Raw genomic sequence first — 13,964 nt, forward strand, 5'->3', positions numbered from 1 at the left:
CATTACGTTAACCAGGTTTTCATCATGAAGATACAATGAGAAGTACAGCAAAGATCTACTTTGTCCTCCACAAGAAAGTTACAGTGTGATTGTGAAGATGGTTTTATCTAGAAATAAATAAATACAAGCTAAAATGGTACAAATAAGAACATTGGGAGGCAGAAGCAGAGGATGGGGAGAGAAATTAGGTAAGGGTGTGTCATTAGCGTGACACGTGAGGTAGATCTCGAAATAAATGCAGAACTGCAGTGTGGAAAACAGTTGGGGCAGCATAAGCCAGCGAAGGGAGGTGAGAAAGTTTCAGGAATGTTCAGGACGCATAAAGAGTGCCATTTAAATTGAAATGTAGGATGTCTGAAGGAGAATAATGGGGGATCAGTTACAAAGGCAAGCTGACCCAGCCTGTGGGTAGTCGTGACTGTCAGGATAAGGTGACTGGACTTTGTCACGTAGACCAGGGAGAGCCACTGAAGGTGTTTGAGTAGGACAGTAATTGGATCCGAGTTACCCGTTAGACAGGAGAAGTACATCGAATAGGCTGGAGACAGGGAGAGATGGAATTAGTGAATATGCTTTGAAAGCACTGATTTCCTCCAGGTGGGAAATAACAACTTAGGCGGTGCAGTAACAATGAGAAGCTAATGAATTTAAGAGATACTGAGGTGTATGACTTAACAGAACTCCAAACTGCTTGTATTTGTCCTTAGATGGATGTCTTCACTCAGGGAGGCAGGGGCCCTCTGCTTACCCCTGCACTCCTCTGACTGCAGATGGCCCCCCACTCCAACCGTTGACTCAGCAATCATTCAGTTAGTAATAAAAGAGCCCCCAATTTACCCACCCCAAAGGTTGGTTTCCAAGATGCCACTCTAAAATTTTATTTTCCACAGACATAACAGAAATCAGATTCCCTTCACCCCTTGTAAGACAACCTCCCAGAGCTGTTGCAATAAGATAAGAATAGTGTGATGTGCATAAAAGATAAATGACATGGACACATTTATTAGCAGGGTTCCTATGCGTCAGTGGCTGTGAACAAGATTCATGAAATGTCAATCTCAACACATGAGATAGGGGTCTTAGTACTTAGCCTCACAGCTGCCCCTCACTGAGCCTGGCACACAGAACAGGTTGGGTGCTGGACGGGCAACGTAGGACACTCCTACTCACCAGCTGACACTCAGCTCTGTACTGACCATGGCACAACACAGGGAAGATTCCTAAAACGAAAGTGCTGTTTCCCAAGAGCTCAAAATTCACTTGGCAATGTAAAATTAATATACACATGAAGTGTATATTGGCCTTTGGACCAAGACCAATCGGGGCCGAAGAAGGTGGTTCGGACTCTGAAGCACATGGAAGACCATGGAGAAGAAAGACTTGAATGTTCCTCATTCTTTGTTTGCCATCTGCTGTAGTTACCTCTTGTCAAAAGCACCGATGAAGCCCCCCTCGTTCATGAGCCCTGTTTTTGGTTCCAGCTCCCTTCCGTCCACCCCACACCACCCCAGCATGTTGCCCTTGGCCCTTGGCTTTTCCCTCGCAGACTCCATAGCTGCTTCACAAAGGTCCAGTATCAGCCCGACCCTCCAGGTTAGCATCACTCTTTCTTTACGATGTTTGTGGGACTTACAGATGAACCAGACAGACGAGAACTTTAAACTCTGTTACTGCCCTTGCTCGACACTTCCAACAAGTTAATTGTCTGTTTGCCTTCCTGTAATTACTTTAATTACATGCCATTAGTGACCATTAATAAATGCAAGGGTGTTTGATTTTCACAAATCTTACTTTTCCTGCTCTCTGCAGAACTCCGTCAAAGCTTTCACATGTGGTCAAAATAGAATAGAGGCAGCTAAGCACATTCACATTTAACCTTTGGGGCTAAAGTGGAAAAGTAAAGGATAATTCATGAATGGGCTAATTGTTTTTTCCCTGCTTCTGACACTGGCCAGCATTCTTTCTCTAGTGGTTCCATATACATGCAGGGTGCTCATTTGTAAGACAGCAAAAGTTAAAAGGGGTTGAGAAATAAAAGCTGCCTAATTGCTGCTATTATCTCAACTCGAGGAGAGAATTGCTGGGTGATATTATGAGGATCGAAAAACCATTGAAGATTTTATTGATGGAACACTTTTGCTCCAACTTCAAGCCACAGAAAATGAAGGTCATAATTTTAGTTTTATGAGCACCTGATCAGGCATTTACATAGAAAGAGCTGAACTACGAGGAGACTAAGACAATATTCTCTCTGCCGCTGTCTACTAGATTACATCACAATACCCAGCATACAGCCGGTTTATCTAGTGCTGTCGTTTGGTTAGCTTTACCAATGAAGCCAACCGCAAGCCTGAGAAAAATGAAACGTATAGAAAATGGTTAGCTGGATGCCCCTCACTGCATCATTCCACACACACGAATCATTAGTGAAAATACTGAATTTTGTGGCTGTTTAGATACTTCCAGCATAATTCTCTTGCCTACAAAACATTAAATAGACTAAATTTTTCCGTAATGATAGCAACATGCTCTTTTCCAAATATAAAATGATGATGCTAATCCCTAATTACTGGAATTTGTGATTTGAGGGTTTTTCTTGTGGTGAAAATGTGTTATGTCAGGTCATCCGTGATCATTCCCTGCTGTAGGCTAATGGCAACACTTGAGAGGAAGCTGGCCAGGGTTAAGCCTATGGGCTCCCTGTAGCTATGGAAAGACCATTTAAATTTGGTACCCCATCCAGGTAAACCCGAGAAGGTGGCGTCATTAGCACCCAAGTGTTCCTTGTTGGACACTTTCTACCCAAGTTATTAAGACTGGGCTGATAATTTACATGCTGCTTTCTGTAGAAGTTCATGCGGTATTTGAAAACACACATCTTTCTGGAGAAATAAAAAACCTAAATACTGTAATTAATTGATATAAAAAATGACATATTTTCCTGAAATTTTCAACAAATCTAGTGTGTGAATCTAGTCAATAAATATTGGTGAAATGAATCAGTTTTCTAAGGAAAATAAGATACATTTCACATTATGAAAAATCACTTTTCTGATTCATCCACATTGTTCTCAAACCATGAACCTTTAATCACACAATATGACCTTTTCACGTGACTACTTAGTATTACCATCTTCTCCCTTTTCAAGTGCCAACATATTTTTGGATGAAAGATAGATTTGTACTTAAAGATACCGTCTGCCTAAGGCCTCTTGGTAAAGGGCAGAAGTGAGGGTGTGCTAAAAAAAAATAAATCGACTGAAGTCAGAGGAAAAATATCTAAGAAACGGAGTGGACGTTGTCTTAGGATGGGGCTAATGGGATGAGTCCATGGGCGAAAAATTAAACAAATGACTGAATTCAGTCAGATAGCATGCTGGGCGTGTTAGCTCTGGCTTATATCCATGCTTCCTCCGTCCCTATTCCCAGTGTTTGTTTCTAAAATGACTTCAGGTTTGGGGGATTTTTGTTTTGTTTGTTTATTTTTTGGAGGAGACAAGAGCATGAGAGGCTGCAGACAGGGTAATAGGAAGGTGGAAGAAAAAGTACATGCTTAAACTGTTTCTGAGCTCCACCACTGATTTACGTTTAACTGAACTTGAAAATAATGTATATCAGATTCTCAGATTCTTCACATACAAAAAATTAGTACAATAATTAAGTCCATCTCTTTTCATCAAATTAAAGCTTCGATTTTAAGGTTGTAAGGGTCATTTAGAAATCTCCTTAGATGAAACAAGACAAAGCCCCTCCCAATCGGATTTTAAGCATTTTTACAGTTTATTTCTCTACCAATCCTTCTGTGAAATCTACGTTTAAACCAATCACTAGTGTTGAGAGTAGAGATAAATGAATGAATGAATGAAGTGTCAACATCTCAACATAGAACCTTTTCCTGTCTGCCTTTGCTTAGGATGCCCCACCTACCTCCTCTGCTTGGGGCATGCTCACGTCTCCTTCAGTATCTAGGATAGATGTCACCTCCCCTGTGACAGAGGCAACCCACCCCCAACAATCCTCTTTGTTCTAACCATACTCTGCACAAGCTCCCACTAGAGCCCCACAATTTACACAGCATTATTGTGAGCAACTTGAAGGCAGCACTCACTACTGGCTCGGCACTTATATTAGTCACGACAGCCTCGATTATGAAAATCACAAACCGTCCTCAAAATCTCAGTGACTTAATATGACAAAAGCTTATTTCTTGCTCATACTTTATGTCTAATGTGGGGTTCAGCAGAGACTTTACTCCATATAGTCACGCAGGGATCTGAGTTGATGGAGATTTCATCATCCTGTAGTCACACCATCCAGAACACACGCCTGCTTGGTTGCCATAGAATCATGCATAACGGAGCTTTGATCCCCTCAGTATGGAAGGGACACACTCATCACTTCCACTCACATGTCAGAGTCCAAAATTGGTCACTGTGCCCTGCCTAACTGCAAAAGGGCCAGGAAATCTAGGGGAACAAAAGGAATTTTACTGAGCATTACTGTCTTTCCCTCAATACTCTATTAAAATATTGTTAAAATGTCCATACTCCCCGAAGGAATCTACAGATTAAATACTATTCCCATCAAAATCCCAATGGCATATTTTACATGAATAGGAGAAACAACCCTAAAATTCATATAGAATCACAAGAGACTCAGAATGCCAAAGCAATTTTCATAGAGAAGAGCAAAGCTAGAGGTATCACATGTCCTGATTTCCAAATATATTACAAAGCTATAGTACTCTAAGAAGTACGGTACTGGTATAAAGACAGACATAAATACCAATAGAACGGAATAGACTCCAGCAATAAACCCATAAACATATGGTCAACTGATTTTTGACAAGGCTGCCATGAATACACAATGGGGAAAGAATAGTCTCTTCAATAAAGTGTGTTGAAAAAACTGGATATCAGCATACAAAAGAATCAAACTGGACCCCTATATTATACTATACTTAGAAATAAACTCAAAATGGGATTAAAGAGTTAAATGTATGACCCAAACCTGCAAAACTCTTGGGGAAAAAACATAGGAAAAAAGCTTCAAGACATTGGTCTTGGCAATGATTTTGTGGATATGACCAAAAGCATAGGAAAGAAAAGCAAAAATAGACAAAAATAAACTACATCAAACTAAAAAGCTTCTACACAGCAAAAGTGGCAACCAGCAGTGAAAAGGTAACCTATGGAATGGGAGAAAACAATTGCAAGCCATCCATCTGACAAAGAATTAATTTCCAAAATACATAAGGAACTCCTGCAACTCAATAGCAAACAAAAAACAAAACAAACAAGCAAAAAAATAGTCCAATTAGAAAATGAGCAAAGGGCTTGAATAGACATTTCTCCAAAGAAGACAAACAAATGGCCAATAGGTTGATAGAAAGGTGCTCAAGATCACCAATTATCAGGGAAATGCACATCAAAAACACAATGAGACATCACCTCACACCTATTAGAAGGGCTGTGGTCAAAAATAAGTAAATAAGTGACAAGTGTTGGTGAGGTTCTGAAGAAATTGGAGCCTTTGTGCATTGTTGGTATGAATGTAAATGGAGCAGTTGCTATGAAAAACAGTATGGAGTTTCCTCAAAAAATTAAAAATAGAACTATCGTATGATTCGGCAATCCCACATCTAGGCATACAACCAGAAGAATTGAAATCAAGATCTCAAAAAGATAACTTCACTCCCATGTTCACTGCAGCATTATTTACAATAACCAAGATACGGAACCAACCTAAACGTTCAAGATGAATGGATATAGAAAAATATGGTATATTTATATAATTGAATATTACACAGCCCTTAAATAAAAAGAAACCCTACCATCTGCAACTATGTATGGACCTGGAAGAGATTATGCAGAGTGAAATAAGCCAGTAACAGAATGACAAATGCTGCATGATTCTGCTAAGATCAAGTATTCATCACAGTCAAAGTTACAGAAGAAGAAAACAGAATGGCGGTTGCCAGGGGATGAGGGGAGGAAATAGGAAATTGTTGTTTGATGGGTATAAATTTACGGTTATACAAAATGAATTTGTTCTAGAGAGCTGCTGCACAACACAGTGCCTATTGTTTACAATACAGTATTGCACATCTAAAAACTGGAGGGTACATTTCACGTTAAGTGTTCCTACCACAAAACAAAAATAGAAACAATAAAAAGCAAAGAGACACAAGAAAATTTGGGGAGGTGACACATTTTTATTACCTTGGTTGTGGTGACGGTGTCACAGATGTATGAATATGTCCCGAATCATCAAATTGTATACATTAAATGTATTTAGTTTTTTGTCTATTGGTTATATTCCAATAAAGCTGTAAATAAATACTCTATTAAGCATGAGGGAAACAAAAATGATTAAGACTTAGTGAATTCTTGCATGTATCATGTTGCAAAGACACTGAATGGTTTTAATAAAGCCAGTACCTACTAGAGGAGTAATGTTGCATAAATAAGCATTTCACTGAGGTCACACAGATCCCTTTGAGAAGAATCATATTTTGAGAAGACTCTTTGGAGTCATATAACATTTGCTACAAAAAAAAATACCTGTAAGTTTAAGACATAATGCCATGTACCCTTTGATACAAGCAATAAGGTTTGGGATGCTTAGAAATAAAAGTGTTTGTGGTTTATGTTTATCGTAATTTCATGGGAAAACAGAAAAGATCCCCAATGTATCAAGTAAATATCCCACAACTAATTAGGCCACTTACTCCTCAATCCACTTCTCTAAACTGAAAGAAGAGAGAGCCTTCTGGCTAAAAGATGCTGACCCCAGTGGCGACAGGGAGGGTCTGCCTTCTTCGAGGCTCAGTTGTAAGCCTGTCTTGGGCAGCCCACAGGCTTCTTCCGGACTCAGTTCCCTCCAGAAGCCCACAAACAAGGCAACAAGCTGACAGGAACTAAGCCAGGATTCTTGGCCTCCTAGTCTCCCTCATGAGCCAAAGGGAAAGGAGGCCACCTCCTGATACCCAGCCAGCCAGGAATTAAGCCTGCTCCTCCTCCTCCCCTCTTCCTTCACCCTCGCCAGACAGCCAGTGGACAGCCCGCTCAGGCTTCCGGCTCTCCTGGCCAGCTGGGAAAGGGACGGCCTTTCCAGACCCCTGTGAGCTCGCCAACAAACCTTTTTTTTTTCCACTCAAGAGCCAGAACTGGGAGATTACAAAGCCACCATCACAAAATAGTCATTAATAGAGGTTTTAAGAGACTAAGGGAAAAAAAGAGTTTCTGGGTCAAAGAAAAAGAAAGACAGTGGTGAGTTTCTAGCAGCGTAGTCATGGTTTTCTATAGTTTGCTGATAATCAGAAAAAACCTTTTCCTTCCAAGGGACCCCAGGCAGGCTGGAAGATGTGTCTCTGAAATCTATTCAAAGCCACATCTCATTAGTTTTATTTTACAACAAGCTTGCTTTTTGAGCATTAACCCCAATTCTCCAATGCATGAAAAATTTAAGCTGATCCTTAATGAAGAAACATTAAGTGTCGGTACCAGATCTCTTCTCTAATCTAGATACAGACTTGCTGAGGACTTGGTGAGAAAGCTGGTAGAGACACCGGTTCTTTCAGATCGTACTACTGTGAGCCAGAGGACTCACGCATGATTACTGGATTGAAACCGTGGTGTAGGTCTCTTCCCAGATGAGCCTTAGTGTCTCCTGAGACTTCTCTTAAGTGGTGCTGATTCTCTGATTTCACCTGGTATTATCAGGGATCTGCTGGGCTCCACAAATCATACTTCTCCAGGGCCGGTCTGGGACTGGTGCCACAGCAGCCGAGGAGAAAGGAACAGAGAGTAGCAAATACTGCAGGGCTGTGTGTCCTGTGTGAAGCCACCATACCTTTCTCTGGGAGACTGACCATCTGGCTCCTCCTCTTACCACTTTCCCCATTTTCAAGGCCACCAACGATATTAGCAAATTATTTTTTCTCAAGCTGTCTCTAGAGAAGAGATACTGCCCGTATCCCATTTTTCTAGGAAGCTCCCGTGATGCTTATGGGAACACAGCTAACTTGATTTACTTACAGTTTTTCATGCTACGTTCTAGACAAAAATGTGCTCTTAAGCTCTTCCTCCAGGAAAATGGATCTCTATGTCCTTCATGCTTGTACAACTATTAGCCACCATGTGTATAGTTCTTGACAGAACAAAAGAGCATTCAACCCTAAAAGTGAAATAACCCTCTTTGACTGCAGAGACCAGTTCCAATCATCAAATCAGTAATTTCCAGCATCAATCTAAAATCCAGTCTTTACCCAGCAACTCCTTTGCATACATGTGTCTCATATAATCTTCAATAGAACCTTATTATATTGATGTTATTCATACTTTTAGATGAGGAAGCTGAAACTCAAAGAGAAATCAAGTAACAAGACCAGTGTCGCACAGATTCAACTGCAGGTGTCTTTGATCACAAAGCTCCTTTTCTTCTGCTATGTCTAGGCATTCACATTCCTCCAATACAGTCCTGGAACCATTTTGGGTGGGGCAGAATTGCATGATTGGGAAGCAGGTAAGACTCCATTTTAGCATCCTCACTATCTCTTCCAAATTTACTTTACCTGCTTTACATATTGTATTTTCGCAAAAAGATTTTCCTTGAAGATGAAAACACAAAGTAATACACCATTTGTCCTCCTACTTCAGGCTTCCTGCTTAGCAACAAAAGAACAGCTAGAGGAGCAATGTATGACTGCTGAAGTATCTTCTAAGGATAAGGTTTCTGAGGGATCCCATGGCACATTGACAGATTACCATGTTAACTTACTACTCAATCAGAGATGTTACCCTATACTCCCTTGTACCCCAAATTTTGTCTCATAGACCAAAATTTTAATTAAGCAAAATGAGAATGGCTGAATTTCAGACTCCTGTAATGTCTTTTCTGTTTGGGAGAAAATATCAAGTTTCCCTAGCTCTTGTGATTTGGACAGGATAGGCTACTGATAATTAGGACAAGCGAGTTTTTAATCTTAATCCTGCCACTAATTCACTGAATGACCTTGGGCAAGACATGACACCTCCTGGGTTGCAGTTTGTGAAAATGTCATCCATCTTGATCATTTTCTGATTTCTCTGTACAATTAGGGATTTCAAAATGCACAGGGTGTTAGAACCCACCCTCATGTCTAGTCCAGTGGCATTTTGGCCTCTTTAAGGAGGGAAGAAACAATGCCGGTCTCCAAGCTGTCATAAATGGCTCCCCAGCATAACTGCCTTCGGCTCCTTGCTAATCTCAGTTAGCCTCGCTTTCCAATGATAAAACATTTGGCCCCTTCTCTTTTCTCTTCTCTCCTCTGTTCTTCTCTCCCTTTCACTTTCTTCTTGAGTGTGTGTGTGTGTGTGTGTGTGTGTGTGTGTGTGTGTGTCTGTGTGTGGCAGCCCAGTAGAACTCTGATCATCTGAGGTTGGTATATTTCAGGAACTAGCTCACTTTCTCCTGATTTCTCAACCTCAGGTGTTACAATCAGGACTTTCCTTAACAGCAATGCCTAGCCCCCTCTTCAGAAAGGCACTGCCAGATAAAAACAAAGAACAAAATCAAAAGCAGTTTACTTTGGTCATCTAGCTCCTCCTCCTGCTACGCCCAGCCCTGAGTCTGGCTCAAAAACCAGGTAATCTGGGCCTGTCTGCCAGGCTGCTCTTCACTGCCATCTCATGGTGAGCAGCCTTTTTCTGAGAATTAACCTTTCAGTTGGTGCAGACCCTCGCAGACAAAGTAGACATAAATTAGGAAGGGTCCTGTCCGCCGGAGCAGCAGGCTTTATAACAGATTGTGTAGTACATGAAGGTTGAAAATCACTAGAGAAGGACCGAATGGGCTGTAGTTTAAGCAAGGAGTATACCAGCACTTGATTCAAGAAACAAGACAAAGTTACTTAGGAGGAAGAGGAATCCTGAATGTTCTGAGTCCCACCTTTTCCTCAGGGAAGTGAGGATTTTAAAAATACTAGAATCTTGGAGACCTATTTATAGGGACTAACAGACTTAAAACAGCACCAAGAGTCAACAATGATTTCAACACCATCACTGTAACAGTTTAGCAGTGTCTCACAGGGTCTGTACGGACATTCACAGTTACCGTGATACGCAGTCACCCTATACCACTGTCACTGTTTGAAAAGAACTGCTTACTGCCCTGATCCTGCTCCCTCAAATATTCATGAGGTAAAATGGTCACAAGTCCCGGTCAATTAACAGTCTTTCTCTACTTGATTGCTTCTTCTCTTGTCACTCGGTCATAATCAGGAGAATTTCCTTCTATCCATACCACACAGCTTGCTCTGCTCCATCAGTTGCCTATCAGACATGGCCATTACGTATATACATGTGGTTGTGGAAAGAATACACTTGACATTGATTGCAATTTGGAAACACCCCCGTAAGGCATTTTCAGTGGATGGCATGCAGCAAGCTGATCTAAATTATTCTACAAATGGTGTGCTTTGAAGCAGTGCTTCTTATTATTTAATCTTTATTCTCCTCCTTTCGTGTTTTTCTAAATTGGCAATGAAAGTGTAAAAAAAATCACAATAAAACTTCAATTTTGATCTATACTAAATCAAGAATCTGATCGGAAAAGCTAACCCACCCTGATCATTTAGTTAGCGCTGGTCTAGCACTAGTATTGAGGCACAAATCCAGATTAGCTGGTAGCGATTTCCCCAAGAAGAATGAATCTTTCAAGTTCAAACTTAAATCATACATTATACACATGTGGTAGAGACATAATTGCAGAAGACCCATGTCTTACTGTTAGGAGTCTTGGTCTTCCTCGGGATTCCAGCCTGTCAACCTGTGGCCGAGAGATCCAGGGCTCTGCATTCTATAGGAAATAGAAAAAAAAAGAGCAGAAAGATATTAAAATAGCTACAAATGGAGTGAAAGTGCATAGCCTGAAGTTTACTAAAGAAAGAGAAAATAAATTGGAATTAGGTTCGTAATCCCAGTTTATCTAAGCAATTCCATAAAGATTTCTCCACATAGAACCGATATGTGATCTCCTCGTACAGGGCCTTAGGAAGCAGGCTGTGTGGTTACTGTAGGAGCAAGACCAGTTTAGGTAGAACAAGAGCACGGATGAAGTAACAACAAGGCACACAGGATGATGTTATTTCCTTTTCAATAATTCTGGTGAGTTCAAGGAAAAAGTCTTATTTTGATTGAAGTACGTCTCTAATTTTGCTAATCTCTCTTCTAACTAACATAGATCTCGGCAGACCACAAGATTCAGTTAGAATTTATTAATCACGTTTGTTTCCATTGTATTTATATTTACATGTAATATTTCTCACAAGCCACAGGGATTTTCATTTACCTACTTAAAGTAGAGATAGTGTTTCCTTCCTTTTAAAGTGGTTTTAAATTTAAGAGTGAGCTGATTTAAAAAAAAATTCTTAGGTAAATAATAATACTTTTGATATACTAATATAGGAAAAAGCAGTAAGTAGGCAATTACATTTATGTAACACTATTTACATAAATAAGAGAGGTAAGCACACACGGGAGAATGGAAGCTACATTAAGACAGAGTCAAGCATTTCTTTGCTAACCTTATCTCCAATGTCTAGCAGAGTACACGGCATATAGAGGCACTTGATAAACATGTTTATAAAAGAAATGAATAGACAAATAGCTTTTGCAGAATCTGGAATGTGTTTTGATACCTGAGACACTGATGAGCATTAAGAGGGCTTGTCTGTTATTGTAATTCTAATATCCAGTACAGGTACTTGATCTAACAGCACTCCATAAACACTTGCTGAAGGTATTAATTCTTCAGAGAAAAAACAGTGAAGATCATTTTGATGCCCACACTCCTCTCCCACAAAAGCAAACACACAAAAAACAAACAGCAATAGTCCCAAACGTTCCTGGGTTTAGACAATGGCATTCCAAGGTTCAAGTAGTAAGGCTGTAGAGAGTTTAAAAGCAATAATACATCCAACTAAAAGCATATCTGTTTTTTATCATCACCGTGCACTGACAATTCTCAACCAGGTCAGTGGTAAAATACTCCTCCCCGCCAGGCAGGCAGCTCCCACTGTCCCCCACTTGATATACCACTGGCTTCAGAAAAGATGGGCTATTTACCTAAACTAAGTAAGAAATTATGCCGATAAGGAATTTGGCAGTGACAGATGTTCGACAGCCAGAGATCTTAAGAGTTCAAGGGTCAATGGAAAGACAAATCCAGGAAAATTTTTCTACAGAGAAAATTCCGAGGGATTCTGGTCAGGGTGGAGTAGAAAGAGCTTGTCTTAGGAATCACCCTGAATGGCTTCCCAGCGTGTTGTGACGGTACGTGGGTGAAGCCCAGAGGCAGGACTACTTCTTCTGGCCTGAGTATTACCATTTGGGGACAATTTCATCTGTGCCATTCAAACCTGGATATTGGATACTGGCAACTGATCTGTGCTTTCTTGGTATCAGTGCTGTAGGAGATAACCAAAGAAATGTGTTGCTTCAATATCTGGACAACTGAAAAATATAAACTGAGGGGTTGTGATCAGTACACTGTCTTATGGAAGGTCTTGAAATAGATGCTCTTGATACCGCTCCCTTTGCTCTGAACTTGCTTCCAGTAATGGCGCTCACTTCATAGACAGTGTTACCTCTTCCAGATTATCATCTTGGCTGACTGCTGGCCCCCCTGACATGTCCTCCTTCTCAGGTCCCAGCATTCATTCACATAAACTAAGGTTATGAGGCTGATGACTCTTCCCTCTCATTGACTGTTAATGCTCAGGGTTTAAGCCACTTGTCTCTAAACCATTTTATTTCCTGTTCAGCCACAGTGGTTGAAGCAGTCTCAATTTCTGCTAATGCTGTTAATTCAAGCCAAATCTGTTACAGTAAGAAAATTCCAATGACAGAAGTCACTGTCAGCTGCATCTTACTTTTCAACAATGAAGAAACTTAGATATGAATATATATGTTACATATATATATATACCCACACATACATGCACATATACACATATGTGTATGTACATATACATACATCTATATATAGTATCACATATTATTTAAATTAGAAGGGAGGTTGAAGTTGCTGATTTCCTTGATTATAATCTATTTCCAACAAGAAGGCAGTCAGGTGCAGTGCAGCAAGTGACCGACAGTGGCACAAACTTGTTACTCACATAACATGTGTACAGGCCTACGCTTCACCAAACACTGTGAGATACACTCTCATCTGAACCTCTTAACAACCTGTCAATATTATTACTTCTCATACTACAGATGAGGGGAAAAAAAAAAACGAAAGCCCATGGAAGCAAAGACATTTTTTCCAGATCACATTGCTCGTAGGGGATGGGGTTCAAATTTGTCTTCTTTGTACGTGGTACTCTAGCAGGCACATCTACTAAACGGCACCATTGCTGCCGGGTTAGGTCCTACAGAAACCCATGATGGTAAATAATGTATCAATTTCCCCTTCGCATCCCAAAAGCAAAGAGACAGTGTCCTCATCCCAAGTAAACTGCCATGATGTGTAACAGGGAGGTGATGAAGGCAGAAAAACCACCCCACTCCCATTTCCCATGTATCTAGATCAACTCTTTCAAGTTTATCCCTAATTAAATAGTCTTTTTAATGCCTCTAGCCCTTGTTTACTTCTAAATCAACCATTTAGCTAACATTTTCAAGTTTGTTTTCCCCCACAAATTTGCTAGCCTTCTTGCATTTCCAGCCTTCAAAGGGTTAATGAGAACAAACTGAGTGTAAAGCTTTGCTTGAGTCAACTCACCATCTCTAGGCTGCATTTTCCAGCACGAATTAGCATAAATACCAACATGTTTACATCATAATTACTTTAATTCCCTTGGCCCCACCAGACCTGGAGTGTGTCAATCTGCAGTGATTTCAGGGGTAAGGGATGATTACTGGTCCATGAAACATATATTACAATAAATGCTTAGAAACTCGGCACACCACTTCTAAAAG

At 40.4% G+C, this 13,964-nt stretch overlaps 1 protein-coding gene across 1 annotated transcript in view; it reads right to left on the reverse strand.

Moving 5' to 3' along the window:
• The window catches only part of SEMA6D (semaphorin 6D), a 415,405-nt gene that overhangs the window by 272,817 nt on the left and 128,624 nt on the right, over positions 1-13,964 (reverse strand). Inside the window, exon 3 of the mRNA XM_072962494.1 lies at positions 10,768-10,839. The gene's annotated coding sequence lies outside the window, so the exon portion shown is untranslated. The remainder of the gene's footprint in view (positions 1-10,767; positions 10,840-13,964) is intronic.

The sequence above is a fragment of the Vicugna pacos genome, chromosome 6 (assembly GCF_048564905.1).
Source record: "Vicugna pacos chromosome 6, VicPac4, whole genome shotgun sequence".
Taxonomy (NCBI): Eukaryota; Metazoa; Chordata; class Mammalia; order Artiodactyla; family Camelidae; genus Vicugna; species Vicugna pacos.